Source organism: Callospermophilus lateralis, unplaced genomic scaffold, assembly GCF_048772815.1.
Source record: "Callospermophilus lateralis isolate mCalLat2 unplaced genomic scaffold, mCalLat2.hap1 Scaffold_406, whole genome shotgun sequence".
In the NCBI taxonomy this organism is placed as follows: domain Eukaryota; kingdom Metazoa; phylum Chordata; class Mammalia; order Rodentia; family Sciuridae; genus Callospermophilus; species Callospermophilus lateralis.
Genome location: NW_027514359.1, coordinates 867803 through 883175, shown reverse-complemented (window position 1 = coordinate 883175; position 15373 = coordinate 867803). Strand labels below are relative to the sequence as shown.

Sequence of the window (15373 nt, the reverse complement as noted above, 5' to 3'; positions counted from 1 at the left end):
ACAGGGGAGTGAGAAAAGGCTACGAATGACTGGCAGAGGTAAGGTCCTAGACCTAACTGGATTTGGAAGAGCAGGCACAGTAGGGTTCGGAGTAATTCTCCTTCAGTGGTCCATGTGAGACTGAGTGTTCTTTCTCTTGTTCTTTTTTCTTTTTTTAATCTCAAACTTGAGTTTGGGAGGTGTCCTTTTATTCCCTATTGATGATAAAGAGTCAAGAAACACAGGGCAAGATCTGGTAAGTTTAAAAACAAAAACACATCTTTTAATCAGAACTAACATTTGGCTCCCAATAATTTCTCTTAAAGCCTTTCCTGCCCCTGCTGGCCAAGATCTCTAGTATGCGAGTGGTTTGCTACGGCTGCCATAACAGTGCCTCAGATTGGCACTCAGCTTAACCCTAGATACGTATGTTCTCAGAGCTCTGGGTGCCACCAGTCCAGGATTAGAGTGTCGGTAGGTGGGTTTCTCCTGAGGCTTCTCTCCTTGACTTGCAGATGACCACCTTCTCACTGTGTTCTTCAGAGGACACAAGCCAGTTTCGATTAGGGCCCACCATAATAACCTCATTTTAACTTAATAATCTCCATTCTTTCTTTTTATTTTACGTGACAGAATGTATTTTGACATGTCATACATACATGGAGTGTAACTGCCCACTCTTTTTTTTTAAGAGGGAGAGAGAGAGAGAGAGAGAGAGAGAGAGAGAGAGAGAGAGAGAGAGAATTTTAATGTTTATTTTTTAGTTTTTCGGCAGACACAACATCTTTGTTTGTATGTGGTGCTGAGGATCGAACCTGGGCCACACGCATGCCAGGTGAGCACGCTAAGGCTTGAGCCACATCCCCAGCCCTGTAACTGCCCATTCTTGTGGTTGTTCATGGTGTGGAGTTACACTGGTTATGTGTTCATGTATGAACATAGGAAAGTTATCTGCAATTCATTCTACTGTCAGTATAAATCTTTTTAAGGCTTTTGTCCATGTGTAGTTACATTCTGGGGTACTGGGAGTACCCTAAATTCAAAACATGGATTTGGGGGAGCAGGGTCCATCCCATAACAAGCAGGTTGGCCCCCACACCACTTCGCCATCCCCCAGCCTTCTGAGTATCACAGCCCCTAAGCGCTGTCCCCTGCTTCCTTATCATCCCCTGGCCTAGACTCCAGGCCCCTTCGTGTGTAGGGACTTTTTTATCCTTAGTATCCCACATAGTATCGGCTCCTAGGAAATGCTCAGTAAACATTTACTGAAGAGTAAGAAAATATGTCTCAAAACTCTGGGGGTTTCATCATTTATTACATGAAAGTTTCTGTAAAAGATTGTGTTTGCTGGCCAGCCACAGGCAGAGGAAAGGAACCAGTACAACACTTCTCTGCTTACATCAGAATCCTCCTTTTGCACCTTAAGTATCTCTTGCTTGCTTGTCTGTCATTTGGAATACCTGTAGTGAATTTATTTACCACACCGATAGTTTTCTCCAAGACCTGAGTCCACATCCAAATTTTTTTTTTTTTTTAAGAGAGAGAATTTTTTTAATATTTATTTTTTTAGTTTTCGGCGGACACACATCTTTGTTTTTATGTGGTGCTGAGGATCGAACCCGGGCTGCACGCATGCCAGGCGAGCGCGCTACCGCTTGAGCCACATCCCCAGCCCCTCCACATCCAAATTTTGAACCAAAACTTACACTTAAGAAATTTAGAAACCAGGCTGAAAGAGGTTCATTCTCTTCATATTGGTGGTGTGTGTGACTAGCAACAAAGTGGTTTCCGGTTTATTGGTTCATTCAGGAATTTCTAAAATAAGAACAAAAGGCAGAGGGTGTACAACATAATGTCCATGCATGAGAATTTCAGAATATAGTTACTCAGGAAACTGTTCACGGTGTGGAACGTTGTGTCTCACATTGGCTCCAGAAGCTCCCTGAACTCTCCAGCTTCCCCGATTAGTTGGAGGTGGGGGATCTTTGGCATCTGTTTTCATAGAGATTGTCTAGACAGAAATGGTTCTCAGGACAAGCAGGCAGCCTAACTCTAGTGTCAGAGGACTGGATCGTGAGAACCTCTAAAATCCTATCTACTCCTAAGAGTAATTTTTCTTTACCTATGAGAACATTTAGAAAGTACAAGTTTTAGATTCCAGTTTTTAACATATCATGAAAAGAGGAAGAAATTCTCGTTACCACAAATACAAGTTATGATGAGTACATAATCACACATTGCTGTGCAAGCAGAGCATACAAAAGAGATGGAGCCACCCGGTGCAGTGACACACACCTGTAATCCCAGCAGCTCAGGAGGCTGAGGCAGGAGGATCACAAGTTCAAAGCTAACCTCGGCAATTTAGTAAGGCCCTAAGCAACTTAACAAGACCCTGTCTCAAAATGAAAAATAAAGACTGGAGATGTGGCTTAGTGGTTAAGCACCCCTGGGTTCAATCTCTGTAACCAAAGAAGGGGCCGGGGGGATGGAGCCAAAGCCTAAGTGGTCCATAAAAGGCTATGGCAGGTCACTGAGTTGACAGTGGAACTGTCTCATGTCATCCATCTAATGGTTGTTCTTTCTAGTTAGCCTTGGTAGTGGCTCAGCACCATGATTGCTCTGATGTCCTGTCTGGCATTAAGATGGCAGCCCTAGAAGAGGGCCTCAAGAAGATATTTTTAGCAGCAAAGAAAAAAAAAAGGTAAGCTCTTCCATCTGAGATCAGGAGAGGACCTTCTTCTTCCAGACATGTGGTGTCGTTTTGACGGGGAGATGAGGAATGTCCAGACCACACTCGGTTTGCATGGCAAAGGTAGAGCACAGAGTGCTGACCACTTCATCTTGTCTGTGTGTGACCTGTTTCCTTTTCAGGTTGGTTTTATATTTGTTATCTCGTTTTTATCATGATTTTACAGTGGGGAAGCAGAAGATTAGAGATGAAGAAATTTGGTCATACGCAATTGGGAAAAGCCGTTTATTATACTTCCCCTTAGAGAGTCACAGTATGCCATGACTCTCTGCCAAAGAAATTTAATTTTGTTTCTAAACCTAGTGTGTCTTGGTGTTTGTTGAATTTCATGGATTATTGGGGAATCTTTGATTTCACCATTAATCATATTCTACTTCCATTGTGCCTGCTTATTTTCAAGAGCCTGTGGATCTTTATGTTTAGCAGAACAACTTAATTTTTCCCTATTATAATCCCCTCATCAGCATATTTTTCACAATGTATTTGTGTATTTTGTGTGGACAGTCATTTTCTTCTCTGTTTATCATATACCCATCAACCCATTTTTGATGAGTGAAGACATCATGATCTTTTTTTGCAAATGCCAGTGGAATATTATGCATCCATAAAATAGATGAAATAATGATATGAGCTCCAGTATGGATGAACTTTGAAAGAATGCTAAGTAAAAGACAGTCAAAAAACTCACATATTGCATAATTCAATTTATAGAAAATGCTCATAATAGACAAATCTAGAAAGCCGACTAATGGTTGTCAGAAAGGAGGAAGGAGAGAGTGAGGAGGGAATTTATTATTCTTATAGAGAATCTTCTTTTGCGGTAGTGAAATGTTTTGGACTCAGATAAAGGTGTTTGCACAATATATAAATATACTAAGTGCCACTGAATTGTATCCTTCAAAATGGTTAAAATGACAAAATTTTATTTTCTACATATTTGATTAGTTTTAAGAACATGCATGATCTCTGGATCTTCTTTCTGAAATTGAAGCAACCCAGTTGTAGGGGGAGTGTGAGAAATTTTGCATAAGCATCAGCCAGGATATGGGCACTTAAAATAGAAAAAAAAACAGAGGAAAATTAGAAGTTAAAAGTACTAGTGCTTTTAGTATCCTTGCAGTTCACTGTTTAAAATATATTATTCTTTTTAAATGAAAGCCAAATTTTTAAATTTAACCCTTTATTTTTAAAACCATCTAAAGCAGATCAGATTTTAGCAAAATATTTCTATCCATCTATCTAAATCTATTTATCAAACATGAATTATGTATGTGGTCACCCCTCTATCAGTGCATATCTACCTAGAAAATTTTCTGATATAAATAATAGTAATTTATGGATGGCAGAATTCTGGTGATAAAAATAAGTCTTCCTTTTAATTTTTGCATTGTTTGAATTCCTTGTAATGAACATGTATCATTTTTATAAACAGCTTTGTGTGATTTTTTTAACCAAGTAGTCTAATAAGCAATACTAATACTAATACTAATACTAATAATAAAGTGGCACAGAGGGGTAAATATGCTGAGATGTAATGACAATTAGTTCTGGGGGAAATATAGTTTTTTTGTTTTGTTTTGTTTTAATTTTCTTGGGTTACTTTTTCAATTCCCAAGGTAATATTTTAAAAATGCTTAAAACTTAGAGAAATATTCAGAAGCTTGGGCAATGTCACAAAACTGTTCAGAGTGGAACTAGCCGGGGCTGGAATTCAGATTTGCTTGATATCAAAGAGCAATTCTCAGACTTGACTTAATCTTGCCATAAGTAGTATGGCTTTGTTTTTCAAAAATTCAATCTCAATGTAATTTCCCCCTGGATTCTAACTATTGACTGAGCCCTACATCTGTAGTTCAAAATGCCAAGCCTGCAGAGGAGGGTATTGTCTGTGCTTTCAGTTCCAGGAAATTATCCACCTACCATCAAAATGCCCAGGGTCGGAGCATCTGCTGCATACAGAGCACAAACAGGATGCATTGCTCAGCAACACAGAGTCCAGATTCCTCGTGAATTAAGATGCCCAGAAGCCCACTGCAGAGGGAGCTCTGTGATGTTCGATTACCCATTTACTCACTGCTTATTGAGTTCCTGGGAACTATAAATGTGGATCCCTGATTGTTAGTAATGTTCTCCTTAAGACATTTTTTTTTTCCAAGCAGAAACCAACTCATGCGAAAAGAGAAATTTTATTACTCCTGTAATCCCAGCAATTTGGGAGGCTGAGGAAGAAAGATCGGAAGTTCTAGATCAGCCTCAGCCATCTACTGAGATCCTGTCTCAAAATAAAAATAAAAAGGGTTGGAGATGTAGCTCATTGGTAAAGCACCTCTGGGTTCAATCCCCAGGTCTACAAAACAAAAAGCAAAACCTAGTTGGTTTTTTAGGATTGAAAGACTGAGCTATATCTGAAACTCAGACACAAAATGACACCAGGGATGGGACTTAGAAATTCAAAACAAATGGTCTAAAGTCACATGGTTCAAATTTAAACCTTTCCTCTGACATTAGCCCTCTGGCCTTAGATAATTTGCTTAACCACTCCATCTGCTTATCTGTAAAGGAGACATAACAGTAGTCTCCTCACTGGTAATTCTGAGTGTTAAGCAGGTTACATATGTAAAAAGGGCTTATCAGAGTGACTGATAGCTCTTTGAATTCTTCTTATTATAATATACCACTGAATACTTGATTTCTTAATTTCCTAGCCTACCTGCTCAGTCCTATAGATTTTGTATGTTCCAGTTCAGCTTCAGTAGGCATAGTAATTTGACAACCTCTTCGTTTCAAATCCAAATTTCTAGAAAATATATTGGTTGACTCATTGGACTAGGAGTTTTTTCCTTGTGCAATAAATAGAAGCCAGTAAGTACAGACTAGTTGTAAATAATCATGGCTGTTGGGAATCCAGTGTTACCACCTGCATGAAAGAAAGGGGAACTGAGCCAGGGGGTAGACACTACATGGACCAATGGAGAAGTGGATAGTACATGGAGGAAATCTCTACATGTGCTGCTTTTTTGCTGGCGTTCAGAAGGAAAAGTGGGAAAGAATTCTTTGCTTTAACTTGGATGTGCAAAAACTATTTCTGTGAATCCCTATCTTTCTTTTTCAAATCTTCCAATCAACCAACCAATCTTTCTGTCAACCAGCCAACTGTGCTCTTGGATTTAACATTTTGTGATAGAGACTTTGAAAGCTACCATGAAGATAATGAAGGAAATAATATACTTGGTCTTTTTTCTTTCTTTTTTCATTGCCTATTCATTATCATGGATGGAGAGGTATGAGCCTTCACTCTTCCCACAGTGAATTCTTTTTAACAAAATCTGGCACTCTGGAATCAGTAATAGATTTTTCTACATGTTATTGTTAGAAATCTTTTCTTCATAATAGATTCAACTTTACAAAACACCAAGTTACAGTTGAGTAAGATGCCCTACACTGTCTAATTAAGTTGTGAATCTCTAAGATACTTGGATAATTATATTCAAGTCTGGACTTTTGAAACCTACCTACCTTGGAGGTTTCAACCTCCATTAATAATTGACTGGATTCATTTGTTTGCAAGATAACAGAGAACCCAGCTCAGACTAACTACAACAATAAGAGGAGCTCATCAGTTTATTTAACCAAGAAGTTCCATGATAGGTTAAGACTTCAGGCATAGATTGATCTAGTGGTTTACCCATGTCACTAGGGTGCTTTTTGCTTTTCTCCATCTTATCTTCCATTTAAAGGTTGGAATTCTTCATGACTTAAAAAGGCTGGAGATTGGAGAATGTATTCTTTTGTATTCTTTTGGCAGCTTCCACAGAAAAGATAAGATACATTTTTCCCCAGAATTCCTCCAAAAGGCCACTCACACTGGCTGGGAGAAGGATGTATTGACATAAACCAGTCAAGGCTTATGTCAATAAGTGTTGATTAATAATCCTTGATAATAATCCTACCCTTGGATTCTTGGGAGAGTTCAATTCCAGCCAGACCTTTTGACTTAGAAATTTGGGTTCCTGTTAAAAAGGAACAAGGTTGAGAACTTATTCAGGGGAGGCAGCCAATAACTATTCTCTCAAAAATGTTTATAATTTAAGATATACTCCTTTTATGTTATTTCTTAAATTTCAATGCAGTATATATTTTTTACCAGTTTTTGGTGAGTGTACCTTGAGTTAGAGGAAAAATCATCCTCCCACTTATTACAGGCTGGCTTAGAAATAAGAAGATGAGCTCTGACTCTTTCTATTGAAGTCATTCTTCAGAAAAAATAAGATTAATTTTGACGTGTGGAAGAAGTGCCTTTATGGTTAATAAAATACTATAGAGACCTATTTTCATAGTTTGAAAGGAGTCATGCTGAGATATCTTTATTAGAGACTTAAAATAGTTCCAGTCTCACTACCAAGCCCTGTTCCCATCATCCAGATACTAATTATTTAGGCATTGGTAAGTGTCAGTCTCATCTACTTGTCTCTCAATAGCTAAATTTATGGCAGTGCTTGAATCACTTGATATACTATATAGGAGGGATGTTTCCAAGAAGAAATATAGATCAGGCAAAGAATGGGATAGGGGACAAATCAATTTGGATAAAATATGGAGCCTATTTAAACAATGTGCTTTGTGGACTTCCTTGGTTCCCTTTGGACAAATAAAGCAAATTTGAACATCTGGAAGACTGAGGTTGACTGTCAGAGGAAAACACTGATATGTCAAGATTATTGTTCCCTTTATGTTACTTCTCCCCTAGTGACCTCAGTGCGTACCAGGATCTGATGCGTTAGCCTATTTATCTAGTAGCTTTTTAGATCTTCCATGTCAAATGTGTTTTTTTTTGTTTGTTTGTTTGTTTTTTTTCTGGCAGGGTACCAGGGATTGGTCTCAGGGGCATTCAACCACAGAGCCATATCCCAAACCCTTTTTTGTATTTTATTTAGAGACAGGGTCTCACTGAGTTGCTTACCACCACACTTATGCTGTGATTGGCTTTTAACTTGATTTTCCCCTGCCTCAGCCTCCTGAGCCACTGGGATTACCAGTGTGTGCCACTGCGCCAGGCCCCAGTGTTCAGTGTTTGACTTAAGTCCAGGGAAAGTCTAGTATCAGTCCCGCTGAGCTTGAATATTGATATCAGTTTAAAAAAACTATTGATTGTTATTAATTTAGTAAACTAATGAGGTTAATACCATCACCTGGTCCCAAGTATCCCCCTATAGCTTCATTTCCTTTTTCTCATATGAAAGCCCCCCAAAAATATTTAAAATAAAAACAGGCCAATAATTAAAACAAGTCACTCTTTAAATTGTGTGAACTTTAAGCATTTTGCTACCATGGCACTCCTTGCCTGCAGTTCCTAAAACTCTTCAATTTCTTATTAATTCAGAATATGTAGAGTTTGTTGAAATCTCCTGTTTTTTTTTCTTTTCTACATTTTCTGTTTTTTTTCATGTATTTTTTAATTAAATGTACCAGTATAATAAAGAAAAGAAAGGATTTTAAAGAATTGCATTTCAATTTGTAAAAAGGCACAACCTTAAACTCTCTCATCCTACTTTATATTAAATCTTATTTTGAAAGTATTTTAAGATCCTACAGGTAGAATGCAGACTGCACACCCAGGAAGGTGAAGGTTGCCTTGTTACGAATGCTCAGGGGAAGGTTTTTTACTCCCTATCTTTGCCAAGAGCTCTTTTCGTTTGCTTTCTGTCAATACTCTAGATTTATTTCTCCTTGCTTCTTGCACAGAGTCTCAACTTTGTGTGGGGATGACCAATGAGCACCCTCTGCACCCCTACAGCTCAGGAGCCCACTCTGAACAGCTGTGTGCCCAAGTTCAAGGTCTCTTATCTCAGAAGAATGTTTCCCAGGAACTTTGCTTTTCTGTTCTTGGCCTCTGGGGAATCCTTCTTTCCCTCCCAGTCCAGTGAAGCACTTAAATAGACAATTTTATGTTTCTAATCCAGCTTTTTTTTTACTTGTTTTGTTCAGCAGTTTTCTTTATCTAGTGTCTGCCCTGCTACAGGAAAGCCCTGAATTGCTTTCTAAAATGGTCTTTTCAAAGATTTGTTAACAAATAATCTGACTCTTGGATTCAGTAACGTTATATATCCAACAATAGTTTCTAAATCTGTCTTAAGTCTTTTTATTATAACAACAACAACAACAACAAAAAAGCAAGAGCTTGGGGATGTGGCTCAGTGGTAGAGATCTTGCTTGGCATGTGTGAGACCCAGGATTTGATACTCAGCACTGGGGAAAACAAACAAACAAACAACAACAACAAAAATCCTACCCCAGGTAACCCTCATAATAACCCAAAAGCAACTTCATTGAAGATAGTTCTAGTTCAATAATCCATTCTTCAATTTAAAGAAGTAACCAGAGTTGGGGCTTTATAGTCGCATGGACCAGAGGATTCTCCAGGGACCCTTGACCCTCTTCCTCCTCCCACTGGAGTGAAAGTTGAGAGTGTGAGTGGACCACTCTTTTCAAAATGAGGAGGTCTCCTTTCAGATGAAGGGTGACCTATTGGTGAGGGCCCATTTGGAGAAGGCTTTCTACCCATTGCTGAGTTGGAAACATCCAGTGCATCATAGGGATCTTTTCCTACAAGTTCAAATCTCAGCTCCTTCTCAGTTAATTTTTGTCTGTTGCGTGCATTTTGTTTCCTGAAACAGCTGAGGTTTCTTTCAGCAATCCGAGCTGCCAACTCACTGGAATGTGCTTCTTTCTCAGAGGAAATAATCTTCCCCAGACAGGAACTGAGAACAGCAAAAAATCCAAGAGCTGTACACATCATCAACTCCCAAGGAAAGCCATAAGGAAGATGGCCTGGCTTCATGTCTTCGGACAATGCTGCCACAACCCTGGGTGCTTCTTCCAGAACCACCCACTAGTATGGCTGAGAGGCAGCCCTTGGCTCCTCCATCACGCCAAGACAGCTTTGGCTCTTGCCACCACAACCACAGCCTGCCCAGGCAGGCCAACACAGGCTGTGGACACTCAGGTGTTTGGTCAGGAACTCCAACCTGCACCAGGCAACGGAGCAGACCACTGTGAGCCCCTTCAGGGGCTGAGAGTATGGTGGGTGGTGTGCGTAAGGCGGTGGGAGCCATGATCAGGGGCTCTCAGGAGCCTTGTTGTCTCAACTGCCCATCAGGGGAGTCTTGTCCCCTTCCCTACCCAGTGCATCCTCAAGTGCCACATGTTTAGGTCCCTCCCACTCCAGCCAGAGAGAATTCCTCTCCATGCCACCCACCCCTTGATTTGGTTTAGGCCAGGCCAAGGCGGGGTTAGTAGGAAGATTCCATCCAGTCATAATAACATTCAGTTTGATGTCACTCAAATTCTAAAGCTGACTAAACCGTTCAAACAGCTTTTATGGCCTGTATTGGTCTTTGTGTCCCTTGCCTTTTGTTTGAGTGACTCAGTCCTTTTTCTGCCCTTGTGCTCTCCCTATTTCCTACATTCCTTGCTTCCTTCCCCCCTTCCTGGTTTTTCTCCTTTTCTTCCTTCTTTTGTACCTCCATCCATCCCTCCAACTTTGCCTTCCTCCCTTCCAACTTTCTCTCTCCCTTCCCTCCCTTTTCTTTTCTTGCAAGTGTTTGGGGTGAAAGTCCATGGCAGGCCAGACCCAAGCTAGGCAAGGTCACTGCCACTGAGCTACAACATCCCCAGACCTGCTGCCACTTCCTATGCAAGTAATTTGAATTCTCTCTATAGAGAAACTCTCACATTAGTCTACTTTCAACGTAATTCACAGAAGAGTTGCTAACATGGGCATCAATCAGTTATGACAAGTCATTTTTGAAATGCACGGCACAGCTAATGTTCCACAAAAGAAGGAGTTGAAACTTTAGTTGGTTTTCAGGTCAGCATTTCTAGACTAGTACAAACCCTCCTAATCCTGATCTCTCCTTAGTCCTATGATTTCTTTAAGTGTCCCCTTTGCTCCTGTTCATGGAGTCATGTGTACAGAAATTATACCTGGTTCTACTGAACTCTACTTAATTCTTTCTCACCTCTGTGCTCCTTTTGCCAAGTCACTCCTCAACACTTACTGTAACCCTTTAAATTTTTTGTCCATTTTCATTTAAAAAACTCTTTCAAAAATTGAACCATTTCTCATGCAGATACAGTCTTCTTGATCTTCTATTAATCCCCCACTACTGACATTGTAAGTTATAGAAATGTACACTTCCAGACCGTTTTCAGATTTTTGATTTCTGTATATCTATCTGTCTGTCTATTTACAAACATAACATAGTATTCTGAAAGTATCGTTCTGCTTTTGGAGCTCTACATTGTGTTTTTCAGAAGCAGGCCTATTACACAGAGATGAATCCATGTTACCTAGATTGAGGTCAAACCGGAATGTGCACTCTGATTCCCATGATATTGTTCTACCTACTAATGGACAGTTCAGTTATATCCAGACCTCACCACCTCCCCCATTAAGTAAAACCCTTGTGAAGAGACTTGTAGATGCCTTTATGAACATATTGATAATTTTTCATGGCAGTGTTTTCCAAAAACCAGTTAGTAAAATCAATTTATTCCTTTGCAGCCTGAAATTACCTTCATTCCAGTTTACTGGTATAAGAACCGCAGTATATCAGCAACAATTCTCCAATAGTAGTTCAGGCAGAAGTCATTCTAGATAACAATCAGTGCCGGATCGTCCATGTGTTTTACACAGCCCATGACAGGGGACATCCGTCCACTCGTTTAGAACAACTGATGTTTTATGCTGGCAATTTAGGTTTATTGAAAGGAGTGATTAGAAAACAGGTGAGACAGACTGATTAGATTCAGTATGTATGTTGGCTTTGTTTTTCGAGGCCTGAATTTTTCACATTTCAATTAATTGTAGGTTAAGTATCAGGCAGATTCTTCACTGGGCTTCAAATGTGATAAAGTTGCTTCTTATTTTTAAGAAGGCCGTTGCAATCCTGCATTTATTTTACACCTCAGTGCTTGTTTCACACACAAGCACACACCCACACACCACACACATCAACAAACACACAAACACATAATTAGAGCACATTTAACACTCAAATAAAGCTTTACCTACTAACTCATAACTAGGGTATTTTTTTTAATAAGTATTGTGTCTTGGTCTCTACTGGGGAAACATTGTTCAATGTGAGTTCTCTGGTTTGTTGTAGGGCAGTGAATGTTCACTTGTTGGCAATGATATAGAAATGGGGAGTAAGGGTTTAAAAGTTTTTACAGTAGGTAGGCAGAGTCAGAGTATGGACTCTAAGAATAAGAAATTGGGGAATTTCCTCTTTGTTTCTTCATTTCAATCTCCTAATAATTCATGTATATTTTCCAAAAGTCTCCCAGAAAACAAGGACTAGGTCAATCCACATATCAGTAAACCATAGCAGAATGCGATTCTGAATTTCATACAAACAGTCATAAAATCAAAAAGACAGGTGCTGGGGTTTTGGCTCAGCACTAGAGTGCTGGCTTCACACTTTCAAAGGTCCTGAGTTGGATCCCCAACACCATATGTGAAAGGAATGAATGAACCAATGCATGAGTGTATGATGAATGAATTAAAGGTATAAGGAGGAGGAGGAGGAGGAGAAATAGAAGAAGATGATGAGTAATTTGACAGAAGGGAAAAAGGGGAGGAGAGTGAGTTTAAAGTGTGGTTTCCAATTCCCAAGCGTTAAATTACAGCAGATGGGATAGAGAGAGAAGATGGGAGGGCAGGAGAGGGGGGATAGTAGAGGCTAGAAAAGGTAGCAGAATACAACAGTTACTAATATGGCATTTTGTAAAAATGTGGATGTGTAAACAATGTGATTGTGCAATCTGTATATGGGGTGAAAATGGGAGTTCATAACTCACTTGAATCTAATGTAGGAAATATGGTATCTCAAGAGCTATGTAATGTTTTAAGCAACCAATATAAACAAGAGGTCTTCATTTTTCTTTGTAGTTGAGATCTCCTGTTTCCCTGACATGTTTAGTTGTGTTCTCTCCTTTAGTCCTCCCATGCTCTAGTTATTCTGATATGGAAAAACTAGCTGAAATGCCCAACCAGTCTCTAAATCAGTGACAATTCTTCATTAAGCCCAAAGTCACTTTACATTTGCTACAGTCATACTAAATGCACTTCTTTTTGGGGAGTTTCAAAGATATTTCCATCAGCTAGATTACAAGTACCTAGAACTCCCATTCTTGTTTATGTAAGAGTGGCTTCATCAGATTAAATGCTGTTCTCTGGAATAAAATAAAATAGGAATAATTTACTCAGAAGATTCCTACGTAAACCGTCTTTATTTACAAAATACTATCTTAAGAATTATTGTTTCATTGAGCTTCAATTGGAGCCAAAGTACAGTCAATTACTGAAGTAAAAGCAGTTACTTAAAAACTAAAAATGAGAGATAAGTCAAATTACATTTGAAGAGAGAGCAACAGCATGAGGTTTCTTGTTTGGTTCTGGATGTTGAGTAACAGGCTCATTTGCAGGTGGAAGGAACCCTTCAGGGAACTCACTTGTACTTTCAGAATGGGGGTGTAGAGGGCTGAATTCCAGCTGTTGGGGGAAGATTGTGAGGAAAACCCCCTCCCTGCATAGACACATCACATTGGAAATGGAGTGGGTGGCGGGTCAGGTGGAAAATAATCTCCAGGTTCCCAGACAAGTTTCCTGGGAGAGGTGGAGGAAAAAAAAGGTCCTCTTCTCAGGAACTGAGTCCTTGGGTCAACTGGAAACAAGGCACTTCTGACTGGAGGGAAAGGTGCCAACACAGAGCCAGAGCCAGTTGCTTGGTTTTCAGCATGGAGAGGTGAATCAGGCACATCAGAGTCCAAAGGAGGCATATTAGGAATTCTGTGTTCTGCTGGTCCCGATGCTCTACCACAATTTGAGTAAAACCTATCTTGCCTTTGTAGAGGAAGACGTGCATCAGAAGAATATGGTTCGCCTGGCGGAGGGATCATCAGCCTGCTGGCCTGTTCCCCTGGAGGAGAGAGGGGCCCAGTCTGAGAAGGTGCTCTCTGAAAATCGGTGAACTTATGACAGCTGGATTCTCTTCCTTTACTGCTAGTCGCATGGTCCAGAGGATTCTCCAGGGCCCCTTGACCCTCTTCCTCCTCCCACTGGAGTGAAAGGTGAGAGTGTGAGTGGACCACTCTTTTCAAAATGAGGAGGTCTCCTTTCAGATGAAGGGTGACCTATTGGTGAGGGCCCATTCGGAGAAGGCTTTCTGCCCATTGCTGAGTTGGAAACATCCAGTGCATCATACGGATCTTTTCCTACAAGTTCAAATCTCAGCTCCTTCTCAGTTAATTTTTGTCTGTTGCGTGCATTTTGTTTCCTGAAATAGCTGAGGTTTCTGTCAGCAATCCGAGCTGCCAACTCACTGGCATTTGCATCTTTCTCAGAGGAAATAATCTTCCCCAGACAGGAATGAATGGTACTCTGCAATTGTTCTTCAAGATATTGGGCTCTCTTTCTGTAGGTCTCCAGCTCTTTTATTGTATGTCTCATCTTTTCTTCGACTTTGGAAAGTTTCTCCTCTTGCTCCACCCGGTAGTTTTCCTCCCCTCTTAATTTCCTGTGCAGTTTCATCGTATTTTCTTGATAGCGTTCCATCATGACTTTCAAGTTCTTCTGTAGGGTCTCATTCTCACTTTGCAGCTGTGCATTTTCTGACTGCAAGGATGCCTGTTCAGTCTGCAGACTTTTAAGGTGTTCTGTAAGGTCTTCGTGGTTTTCTCCACTTCAGATGAGAAAGTACATTTTTGATTTCTTCCTCCTTCCAAGATTTCTAAGGAGGCCTTTAGCTTATCACCATAAACCAGGTTCCTCAAAGCTCCTTTGGACTCATCCTCCAAGTGAGCACCAATTTCGGGTTCACTCGTCTTTCCCAGTTCCAGGTGACCACCATCCCTTTGGGCTCCCAGGCTTGGAGAAGATCTATCCTTCGTCTTCAGCAAGCATTCACTCAGAGACTCCATGTGATTTTCGGTGTCCCTTAGAACTTGTTCTCCAGCTACTTTAGAGTCCTCTAATATGATTTTTGCTTTATATTGGACACCTCCTTGTTCCCTCTGTGCTTCAGCTTCTCCTTGTATTGTTGGTCTCTGCGTTTGCGGAAGTAGGGATCCTTCATTCAAAACCTCTTTGATTGCCAGCTTCAGTTCTTCCTCATTCACTTGAAAGAGTCTCCAGTTTGTTTTGGCTTCAGCTATTTGTGATCTGAGGGATTCAGATTCACCTTGGAGGGACTGTATCCCTCTTGATAGATGCGCCATCGTTTCATCCTGTTGACCATGTTTAGCCTTCTGTGCTTTGAGCTCTACTTCTAGAAAGAGCATTTCAACGCCATGGCTGGATTCGAACCTATGCAGCTTTTCGTAGGTTGCCTCCAGCTGTTGTGCTTCCCTTGAACCCTTCTCAAACCTGCAATCCTTTAAAGATGAGTCTAAGCCTTTATGTTCTTTTTCAACAAGGCTCACTTTATCAAGAAGTCCACATTTTGCCTCAATACGTCCAGCAAGATTTAGAGCCAGCCTTTTTTCTCTTCCCACGTAAAGCCTGCTACTAACCGACTGAAAAGCTCTCCAGAAAAGTGAGAGAACAGCAAAAAACCCAAGAGCTGTACACATCATCAACTCCCA

The 15373-nt window shown here is 40.3% G+C and overlaps 1 pseudogene; it reads left to right on the top strand.

Annotated features, from left to right (window-relative positions):
- LOC143388122 (chromodomain-helicase-DNA-binding protein 1-like) overlaps nt 1-2684 on the top strand; it is a 48201-nt pseudogene extending 45517 nt beyond the window's left edge.
- The last annotated feature ends 12689 nt before the right edge of the window (nt 2685-15373 follow it).